The following is a 12,032-nucleotide window of genomic DNA, read 5'->3' as shown; positions in this document are numbered from 1 at the left end:
CACATGACCAAGAAAACTAACCTCTTCTAACCAAAATTCACACTTTGACAGTTTAGCAAATAACTTCTTTTCTCGGAGAACTCCTAAAACCACTCTCAAATGCTCAACATGCTCTTCTTCAGATTTCGAATACACCAAAATATCGTCAATAAACACTACAACAAACTTGTCTAGGTACGGATGGAAAATCCTATTCATATACTCCATAAATACTCCAGGCGCATTAGTCACACCAAAAGGCATTACAGAATACTCATAATGTCCATACCTCGTTCTGAAAGCAGTCTTCTGAATATCCTCAGTTTTCACACGTATCTGATGATATCCCGATCTCAAATCTATCTTGCTGAACACACTCGCACCAACCAACTGATCCATCAAATCATCAATCCTCGGAAAAGGATACCGATTCTTGATCGTCACTTTATTCAGTTGCCTGTAGTCCACACACAACCTCATAGTACCTTCTTTCTTCTTAACCAATAACACTGGTGCACCCCATGATGACACACTCGGACGAATAAATTTCTTATCCAACAGATCTTCCAGCTGACTCTTCAATTCCGTTAATTCAACAGCAGACATACGGTACGGAGCCATCGATATCGGCCTAGTACCAGGTACCAAATCAATCGAGAACTCAACTTCACGCTCTGGCGGTAATTCATTCACTTCTTCAGGAAACACATCAGGAAAATCACACACCACAGCTAGATCGCGAATCACCAGTTTATCTTTAGCCTCCAACGTCCCTAACAGCATAAACAACTTTGCCCCATCCGCTACTGCCTCATTCACCTGCCTCGCTGATAGAAACAATTCCTTTCCTTCCTCAATCTCAGGAAAGATCACAGTCTTATCAAAACAGTTGATATAAACTCGATTACACACCAACCAGTTCATACCCAGAATAACATCAATCTGCACTAATGGAAGACACACTAGGTCCATCCCAAAGTCTCTACCAAAAATACTCAAAGGACAATTTAAACAAACTGAAGTAGTAGTCACTGAACCCTTCGCAGGAGTATCAATCACCATACTACCATGCATCTCAGATATCTCTAATTCAAGTTTCACAGCATAATCCAAAGATATAAAGGAATGAGTAGCACCGGTGTCAATAATAGCTACAAGAGGAAAGCCATTAATATAACACGTACCTCGGATCAAACGATCATCTGCAGAAGTCTCAGAACCTGATAAAGCAAAGACCTTGCCTCCCGACTGGTTCTCTCTCTTCGGCTTAGGACACTGTGGACTGATATGACCCACCTCTCCACAGTTGAAACAAGTCACAGTCTTCAACCGGCACTCTGCAGCCAAGTGACCACCTTTTCCACACTTAAAACACTTCTTCTCATTACTGGTACACTCATGGATACGATGTCCAGCCTGACCACATCTGAAACACTTAGCAGGGGCACTGGAGTCTCCCCCACTAGGTCTCCTCATCCCACTCTGCCTCTGGAAACCTTTGCCAACTGCATACGGTTTTCCACGATCATTCTGATTCTTGCCTTTCCTATCAACCCTCTGCTGATAGCTCTCCGCTCTGGCTTTGGAATCCTGTTCAAAAATCCTGCAACAGTCAACCAAGTCAGAAAACACTCTGATCCGCTGATATCCAATAGTCTGCTTGATCTCGGGACGTAACCCGTTCTCAAACTTCACACATTTCGAAAATTCTCCAGCAGCCTCATCATAGGGAGTGTAATACTTTGACAGCTCTGTGAACTTAGCAGCATACTCAGTAACAGACCTGTTACCCTGCTTCAATTCTAAGAACTCTATCTCTTTCTTTCCTCTGACATCCTCCGGAAAGTACTTCCTCAGGAATCTCTCTCTGAACACCGCCCAAGTGATCTCAGCATTCCCAGTAGTTTCCAACTCAGTGCGGGTAGCAACCCACCAATCATCTGCTTCCTCTGATAGCATATGCGTACCGAACCTGACCTTCTGGTTATCGGCACACTCCGTCACTCGGAAGATCCTCTCGATCTCCTTCAACCACTTCTGAGCACCATCTGGATCGTATGCTCCCTTGAACATTGGAGGATTGTTCTTCTGGAACTCACTCAGTTGACGAGCAGCTCCCATTCCCACAACATTCGGATTTCCTCCAAGTACTCCAGCTAGCATACCCAGAGCCTCAGCGATCGCAGCATCGTCTCTACCTCTTCCAGCCATCTTTATTCTGAAAACCCAACAAGCTAAAACAATAAGTACTGATAGGGTTACACAACACCTATCCCGTACAGGGGAAACAGAATAATTACGACTCGACTCGACCGACTATGCTCTGATACCACTAATGTAACACCCTTCTAAATTACCCCAAATATTTAATTTAAAACAAACAAACATATAATCAGAGTAAAGGTGCAATTAAGGGTGTCACACAATCACTTCACACCATTCACCATAATAACTGTCATGCTCTTTTATTAATTCAAAACATAAAGTATTTGCACAATACGCAGTGGATAGAAATCAAATCAATCATGCAAAACATGTAACATATTACATGTAAAATTATTCAACCAGGTAAAACATCCCGTCCCGATGTTACATCTATCAGAGCATGACCCACTAAGGAGACTACACTAGACTCCAAGCACTAGCTTCTACTCAATCACTGCTCGTTACCTGAAAAATAGTTGTAAGGGTGAGTTCCTCAATCGATATAATAAGCATTATAAATTATCATGTAATGCTAAGTAATTTCACACATTCATCACCCTAATCAGATCATACATTCAGCAACGGCAATATCAACTAAAATCATATTCAACTCAACCACAAAACACACGTATAATATTGGAATACATCCATTCATATTATACGTCATACAATACAATATGCAATGAGACTCCATGCATGCGGTACCGACTATTCGTGAACATATAGTTCAACCTCACCGATCAAATCCAGATACGGCTACCAAGCTCACTAGTCCCACTCATTTGAGACCTAGTGACTCACTCACTAATTCCTCACCATGGGAATTAGCTACCACCCCAAGGGCTATGATATGCACGCTAATCACCTAGCATGCAAACATCAACAACAATCCACAATGATTTACTCACTAATTCCTCACCATGGGAATTAGCTACCACCATAAAGGCCACAATATGCACGCTAAATCACCTAGCAATGCAACATCATCAATATTAATTCACAATGGACACATGCTCACACTCTAAGCCATAATCAGTCCATTCACAATAGCATACATAATAGATATAATCACAACATTATGCACACTATCACACATCATCAATATAATTACCACAGGATCATATTATGTCATGCCACAAAATCAGTCACAGTATTAGCACACTCTACTAATACCCCTACTGCTCAAAACAACGGGAAATGATCCCTATTATATAATACATCAGCTAAATTACATTACTCAGCTGAACAACCTAAAACTGCACAACAACAGCACAGAAAAATCACAATTCTGCCCATACGCGTATTGCCTAGTCCCATACGCGTATGGCCCATCTCCTGACCAAATCCCATACGCGTAACACCATCTCATACGCGTATGCTACGCGTACCACATCCCTATACGCGTACCAACAGAGACCAAACCACGTTCAAAACATCATCTTCCTCATCCATACGCGTATTGCCTAGTGCCATACGCGTACCAGACCATCTCATACGCGTATTACCTAGTGCCATACGCGTATGACCAGAAACCAGAATTTCCAGATCTGCTATGGGTCTCCCTGCTACGAATTCTCTCAAATCTAACCTTCCACAGTCCAATTTCTACACATTGTTCGTTATATCATCTAACACGAATCACACCTTATTCGATTTCACAAAATCTAACACTATTACATCTAATCCCTACGAATTTCCTTCGATTATAATCCAAATTTCGTTCATCCAAAAGTTCCCAATTTCATCATGCATCATTCAAATCAGAGGCAAATCAACGGTTTATCACTACCCATTACATATTATCCCATAATACCCATTAAACGATGATAAACCCCCCTTACCTGAGTTAATCCGACAAATCCTTCGGCTTCGAGCTCTTCCTCTCTTCAACCCTTGTTCTCTGGCTCTTTTTCCACCTTTCTGTCCCTTTCTCCTTTTCACGTGAAAAATAATTCCTTTTTACCAAATGGGACCTTTTTACTGATTCCAATTCCAATTCCAATTTTATTATTCCAATAATAAAAATAATAATAATAATAATCCAATAATAATAATCCAAATTATTTAATTAAATTAATAAATATATTATTAATTTAAATTAAATAATTATCCTTATTTCATCGGGGTGTTACATGAGGGCCCAGACATGTATGATAAGATGGACAAAATGAAGGATCAGTTCCTCGAGCTGCGTAAAGAGTTGAAGACTCTGAGAGGAAAAGACTTGTTCGAGAAGAGTGCTGTTGAGCTCTGCCTAGTGCCTAATGTGAAAATCTCGATGAAGTTCAAGGTCCCTGACTTTGAAAAGCATAAGGGAAACACTTGTCCGCTAATTCACCTTGTGATGTACGCTAGAAAGATGTCAACTCAAACTGATAATGATTAGTTGCTGATTCACTATTTCCAAGACAATTTAACTAGTGCTGCTTTGAGATGGTATATGGGTCTAGGTAGTGCAAATGTCCGTACTTTCATTGACTTGGGTGAATCCTTTGCTAAGCAGTATAAGTACAATGTTGATATGACGCCCAATAGAGACCAGCTGAGGTCTATGTCTCAGAAAGATAAGGAGACATTCAAAGAGTATGCTTAGAGGTGGAGGGAACTTGTTGCCCAGATAAGCCCACCATTGGAAGAGAAAGAAATGACGAAGATATTCTTGAAGAAGTTAAGTATGTTTTACTACGAACGTATGATTGCCAGTTCCCCCAATGACTTTACCGAAATGGTAAATATGGGGATGAGGTTAGAAGAGGGTGTTCGAGAAGGACGTTTGTCTAAAGAAGAAAAATCGTCTAGCAAGAAGTATAAGGGTAGTTTCTCCAAGAGGAAGGAGGGAGAAAATAATTCAGTAACTATGGGTAGGAAGAGGAGACATCATATCAGAAAGAGTTCTCAACCTCGTCAACATCAACATCAAGTTTCTTCAGTGATTCCAGTTTTTTCCAACAATTCCAACAATCAATCTGTTCAGATTCAACAACAACAACGTCAAAAACAACCGCAACAAAGAACCAACTACAATAACAACAATAATCAACAACAAAGATTTGAGAGGAAGAAGATATCCTTTAACCCTATTCCTATGTCATATGGAGAGTTATATCCATCATTGGTTCTCAAGAACCTCATTCAACCCAGAAATCCTCCACAGATTCCTGAGCCACTTCCATGGTGGTTCAAACCTGAACTTCGTTGTGCTTTTCACTAGGGAGCCTCTGGCCACGACATAGAGAACTGTTATCCGTTGAAGTATGAAGTACAAAAGCTTGTGAAAAATGGGATGATGTCCTTTGAGGACAAAGCGCCTAATGTGAAAGCTAATCCATTTCCTACTCATGGTAATGCTACTGTCAACATGGTAGACGATTGTCCAGGGAATTTTCGAGTATTCGATGTACGACGTATCCGTAGGTCGTTGATGGAAATGAATATGACCATGTGTTTGATCAGTGACTGTGAGCACGACCATGATGGTTGTGCAATCTGTAGTATGAACCCCCGTGGGTGTATGATTGTCAAGAGATATATCCATAAGTTGATGGTTGAGAATGTAATCCAGATTCAATAGTTGAGGGATATAGATGATGTGAATGTAATCGTGCCAGTGTCCAAGACCCCAGAGCGGGTCGTTATTCAGTTTGATAGCAGCAACAGTAACAATGTTAATAGATCGGTATCGCCGTTGGTTATACGGTTAGCGGGCCCTGTTCCGTATGCATCTGATAAAGCTGTGCCTTATTGGTACAATGCCACAATGGTAGAAAATGGTCAAGAGGTTCCTTTACCAGTTGCAGATTCCGTGGTAAATATTGATGATATCGCAAAGGTGACCCGTAGTGGTCGTGTGTTTGGTCCGGTTTTCCCAAAGGAGATAGAAGATGCCATAACCAGTAAGAAGGCAGAATTCCAGTAGCAAATTTGGTTAGCACTTCAGTGTGTCAGTCTGGTGAATCCAGCAAACTGAAGGCTAGTGATGATGATGGCGTTTTAAAATTGATAAAGAGAAGTGAGGTTAATATGGTGGAGCAGCTACTCCAAAACCCATCAAAGATCTCCGTGCTGTCATTATTGATGAACTCTAAGGCACATAGGGAGGCATTGCAGAAAGTGCTCGAGCAGGCTTATGTTAAGTATGATGTTACTGTGGATCAGTTTGACCACATTGTTGCCAACATCACTTCTTGCAATAATTTGATTTTTTGTGATGAAGAGCTTCCTAAGGAAGGCATAAATCACAATTTAGCGCTACATATTTCTATGAACTGCAAGTAGGACACTATGTCCAACGTGTTGGTTGACACGGGGTCATCTTTGAATGTGCTTCCAAAATCAACTTTGTATAGACTTTCTTAACAAGGCACCCCAATGAGATACAATGGCCTAATTGATAAAGCGTTTGATGGTTCTCGTAAGACCGTCATTGGTGAAGTGGACCTTCTAGTGAAGATGGGTCCGAGTGATTTCCAAATTACTTTCCAAGTAATGGATATCCACCCAGCCTACAATTGTCTATTGGGAAGACCATGTAGTCATGAAGCAGGAGCAGTGACATTTACTCTTCACCAGAAATTGAAATTTGTAAAGAACGACAAGCTTGTCGTTGTTGGTGGAGAAAAAGCACTTTTTGTGAGCCATTTGTCATCCTTTTCTTATGTTGACGCTGAGGAGGAGGTTGGAACACCGTTTCAAGCCTTGTTGTTGAGGAGAAGAAAACCGGGGCACCTATGTCCTCTCTAAAGGATGCACAAAAGGCTATTGAGGCTGACAATATTGACCAATGAGACCGAATGATAAAGATCATCGAGAACAAGAATATGGGTGGATTGGGATTTCAACCAGGGTCGTTCAATGTCAAAACTGAAGTTATGCAACTGAGTTTCCGCAGTGGAGGGTTCATTCATGGGAATGGTCAACACTCAGCTGCTGTGATTGAGGATGGTGACGATGAAGACAAAGCTTGCGCCAACTTTGTGACGCATGGCCAAGCTTGAAACAATTGGGTTGCTGTTGATGTTCCTACTATTATTCATCGCTATAAGTAATTTGTTTTTCATTTTAAAGAAAAATCCTTCTCCCATGCTTAAGGGGGAAGTGAACATTGTTGGGCATTTCTATTATCATCAATAAAATACAATTTTATTCATCCACATCTATGATGTTTTGTTTTTACTTTTTGCTTTTCTGAAAATGGTAATCACAAAAAACATAAATAAATAATAATCTTCCACTTGTATAATATTTAGTCACAATTCACTTCTCTAAAATCAAAATATCAAATCATTATGCATGTTGATTCTCAAACCCATTGAATACAATAATCCTACTCCCTCTCTAAACTTTGATTTCCCTGTGCTCGAAGCTGAGGAAGAGATTGATAAAGAAGTATCTGATGAATTATCTTGTTTACTTGAGCATGAGGAAAAAACCACTCAGACGTTCGAAGAGCAGATTGAACTAATCAACTTGGGTTCTGAAGATGATGTGAAGGAAGTCAAGATTGGTTCTCAACTATGTATAGAGGCTAAAAATGGGTTGATTGATCTTCTTCTAGAGTATTTTGATGTGTTTACTTGGTCCTATCAAGACATGCCTGGGTTGGATTCTGAGATTGTGGAGCATAGATTGTCGTTGAAGCCAGAATGCCCGCCGGTCAAGCAAGAGTTGAGAAGGACTCATCCTGACATGGCAATTAAGATCAAAGAGGAAATGCAGAAGCAAATTGATGCTGGTTTTCTTGTTACCTCCGAGTATCCGCAATGGGTGGCCAATATTGTGCCTGTTTCGAAGAAGGATGGAAAAGTACGTATGTGTGTTGATTATAGAGATTTGAACAAAGCTATCCCGAAAGATGATTTTCCTCTGCTACACATTGACATGTTGGTAGACAATACATCTAAATTCAAAGTCTTTTCATTTATGGACGGATTTTATGGTTATAATCAGATCAAGATGGCACCTGAAGATATGGAGAAAACCACATTCATTACACCCTAGGGAATATTCTATAATAGAGTGATGCCTTTCGGTTTAAAGAAGGCGGGTGCAACGTACTAGAGAGCTATGACCACTCTTTTTCATCATATGATGCATAAAGAGATTGAAGTTTATGTTGATGATATGATTGCCAAATCAAGTGATGAAGAAGAACATGTTGAGCATTTGTTGAAGTTATTCCAGTGTTTGAGGAAGTACAAACTCTGCTTGAATCCCAATAAGTGTACATTTGGTGTTTGTTCTGGTAAGTTATTGGGCTTTATTGTCAGTGAGAAGGGTATTGAAGTTGATCCTGCCAAGGTCAAAGCAATACAAGAAATGTCTCCGCCCAAAACTAAGAAGCAAGTAAGAGGTTTTCTCGGCCGCTTGAATTATATATCAAGATTTATACCGCATATGACTGCCACATGTGTGCCTATTTTCAAGCTTCTTCGGAAAGATCAGTCTTCTGATTGGACTGAAGATTTCCAGAAAGCATTTGATAGTATCAAAGAGTATTTGCTTGAGCCTCCGATTCTGTCTCCACCTGTTGAAGGAAGACCGTTGATCATGTATTTGACTGTGCTTGATGAGAGTATGGGCTGTGTTCTTGGTCAGCAAGACGAATATGGGAAGAAAGAATATGCAATTTACTACCTCAGTAAAAAATTCACCGACTGTGAGACTCGGTATTCTACGCTGGAAAAAACTTGTTGCGCATTGGCTTGGGCTGCTAAGCGTTTGCGCCAGTATATGTTGAATCATACTACTCGATTGATATATAAAATGGATCCAATCAAGTACATTTTTGAGAAGCTTTCTTTAACTGGGAGGATTACCCGTTGGCAGATGTTGTTATCCGAGTATGATATTGAATATCGATCTCAAAAAGCTATCAAAGGTAGTGTCTTAGATGACCATTTGGCTCACCAACCGATTGAAGATTACCAGTCAGTGCAAGATGATTTTCCTGACGAAGAGATGTTGTACTTGAAGATGAAAGATTGTGATGAACCATTGCTTAAAGAAGGGCAAGAACCTGGTTCCCATTGGGGCATGGTATTTGATGGAGCTGTTAATTTATATGGTAATGGCATTGGGGCAGTGATTATTACTCCTGAAGGCACCCATTTTCCGTTTACATCAAGATTTACCTTCAAGTGTACAAACGATATGGCTGAGTATGAAGCTTGTATTATGGGGCTTGAAGAGGCCATTGATCTCAGAATAAAATATCTTGACGTCTATGGAGATTCAACTTTGGTTGTGACTCAGATTAAAGGTGAATGGGAGACGAATCAACCTGGTTTGATACCATATAGATATTATGCGAGGAGGATTTCAACTTTATTTACAAAGGTTGAGTTTCATCATATCCCTTGAGATGAAAACCGGATGGCAGATGCTCTTACAACGTTGGCTTCAATGATTGTGGTGGAATTTTGGAATGAAGTTCCCAATTCGATTGTGATGCGTCTTGATAGGCCAACTCATGTGTTTGCTATTGAAGAAGTCAATGATGAAAAGCCATGGTATTATGATATCAAGTGTTTTCTCCAAAGTCAGATTTACCCGTCTGGGACATCTTTGAAAGATAAGAAGACTTTGAGGAGATTAACTGGCAACTTCTACCTAAATGGTGATGTGCTTTACAAGAGAAACTTTGATATGGTTTTGCTTAGATGCGTGGATAGACACGAAGCAGACTTATTGATGACTGGAGTCCATGAGGGATCCTTTGGTACTCATTCCAATGGACATGCTATGGCAAAAAAGATGTTGAGGGCATGTTACTATTGGCTGACAATGGAATCTGATTGTTACAAGTTTGTGAAGAAATGCCACAAGTATCAAATTTATGCAGATAAGATTCATGTTCCTCCGACACTGTTGAATGTCATTTCCTCTCCATGGCCCTTCTCCATGTGGGGGATTGATATGATTGTCATGATTGAGCCCAAAGCTTCGAATGAACATCGTTTCATTTTGGTGGCTATTGACTACTTCACAAAATGGGTGGAAGCGGCATCGTATGCAAATATAACCAAGCAAGTTGTTGTAAGGTTTATAAAAAATTAGATTATATGCCAGTATGGTATGCCAAGTAAGATCATTACTGATAATGGATCTAACTTGAATAATAATATGATGGAAGCTCTTTGTAAAGACTTCAAGATTGCACATCATAATTATTCTCCCTACAGACCAAAGATGAATGGGGCTGTTGAAGCTGCAAACAAAAATATCAAGACGATCATTCAGAAGATGGTTGTGACATATAAAGATTGGCATGAGATACTCCTATTTGCTTTGCATGGGCACCATACATTCATCCGCACTTCAACAAGGGCAACCCCTTTCTCTCTTGTTTATGGTATGGAAGTTGTGCTCCCCGTAGAGGTTGAAATCCCATCATTGTGTGTCTTGATGGAAGCCAAGTTGACTGAAGCTGAATGGTGTCAGACCATATATGATCAGTTGAATTTAATTGAAGAGAAGAGGTTGACTGCCATATGTCATGGTCAATTATATCAGAAAAGAATGAAGAAATATTTTGATAAGAAGGTCAGGCCTCGTGTGTTTAGAGAAGGTGACCTCATGCTCAAGATGATCCTATCTTTCAAACTTGATGCCAGGGGCAAATGGACTCCTGATTATGAAGGCCCATATGTTGTTAAGAGAGCCTTTTCAGGCAGTGCTTTGATTCTTACAACTATGAATGGTGAAGAGTTCACTCGTCCTGTGAACGCCGATGCACTCAGGAAATACTTCGCCTAAAAAGAAAAGAATAACTCGCTAAGTTGAAAACCCGAAAGGGTGGCTTAGGCAAAAATGAGCGTCTCGGTGGATTGAAAACCCGAAAGGGCGATCCAGGAAAAAGTTAGAGACATAAAACAGGAAATTTATCCCGATAGATTGAGTACCCCACCTTGGGGAAATCTAGGAAAAAGCTAGGGATTATGGAAAGTAACTACATTTGGTTAGTCCTTATCATTGGAGCAATTTGAAGCAAGTCGTTTGGTTCTGATTCGTCATTCTCAACCAAAACCAAGAGCGCAACGAATATTGAAATTGGTAGAAGGATTAGTGATCATTGTATTCAATGTAGCCCTTTTCCATGTAAATTACCATTTTCAACTTTGGTAAATATATATGGTGTCTTGTCATATACAGACTACTCCCTCCGTTTTTTATTATAAGTCGTTTTTGACTTTTCACACGTATTAAGAAATGTAATAATTATGGTATGAAAAAGATAAATTATAATGGATTTTACAAAATTGTCCTTCATTAATGGTATTGGAAAGACAAATTGACATAATTGAAAGAAGAGAGAATAATAAATATTTAAGGGTATAATAGGAAAAATAACATTAATGATTCATTGATATTATAAAATGACTTATATTGTGGTACAAAATATTTTTCCAAAGTGACATATAACAAAAAAATGAAGGTAGTACCATTTTATCAAATAAAGTTGAGCTTTTATCCAATTGTTTCTACTCTTATTTATTTTTAGATAAATGAAATTGAATTTTTTTGATGATAATTTTGAAATAAATTAATAAATAAAAATCATTTTTTCTTAAGAATATGAAAGCATTTACTTTAAAAGCAATCGATTCTAGTAAGGAATATCAACAACAGTTTGAGAACAGCTAAGTCTTGACATGCGAAGCCTTGTTGGTCTTCCCCAAGCAGTTGGTTTGGTGATTTTTCCCAAATAATCATTTATCCCAATAGAGTGGAGCTGGTGATCAATCTCTTTCGTAGATCTTTTTCCCCACCTGAGTTGTAGGCTCACATCCTCAGCATTTTGCATAGATCCTTCGTACAAAGTTTTATCTCTTGTATTCCCTGGCGGAGTT

Source organism: Lathyrus oleraceus, chromosome 2 (genome assembly GCF_024323335.1).
Source record: "Lathyrus oleraceus cultivar Zhongwan6 chromosome 2, CAAS_Psat_ZW6_1.0, whole genome shotgun sequence".
NCBI classification, from domain to species: Eukaryota; Viridiplantae; Streptophyta; class Magnoliopsida; order Fabales; family Fabaceae; genus Lathyrus; species Lathyrus oleraceus.
Note: the sequence above shows the minus strand (reverse complement) of the source record.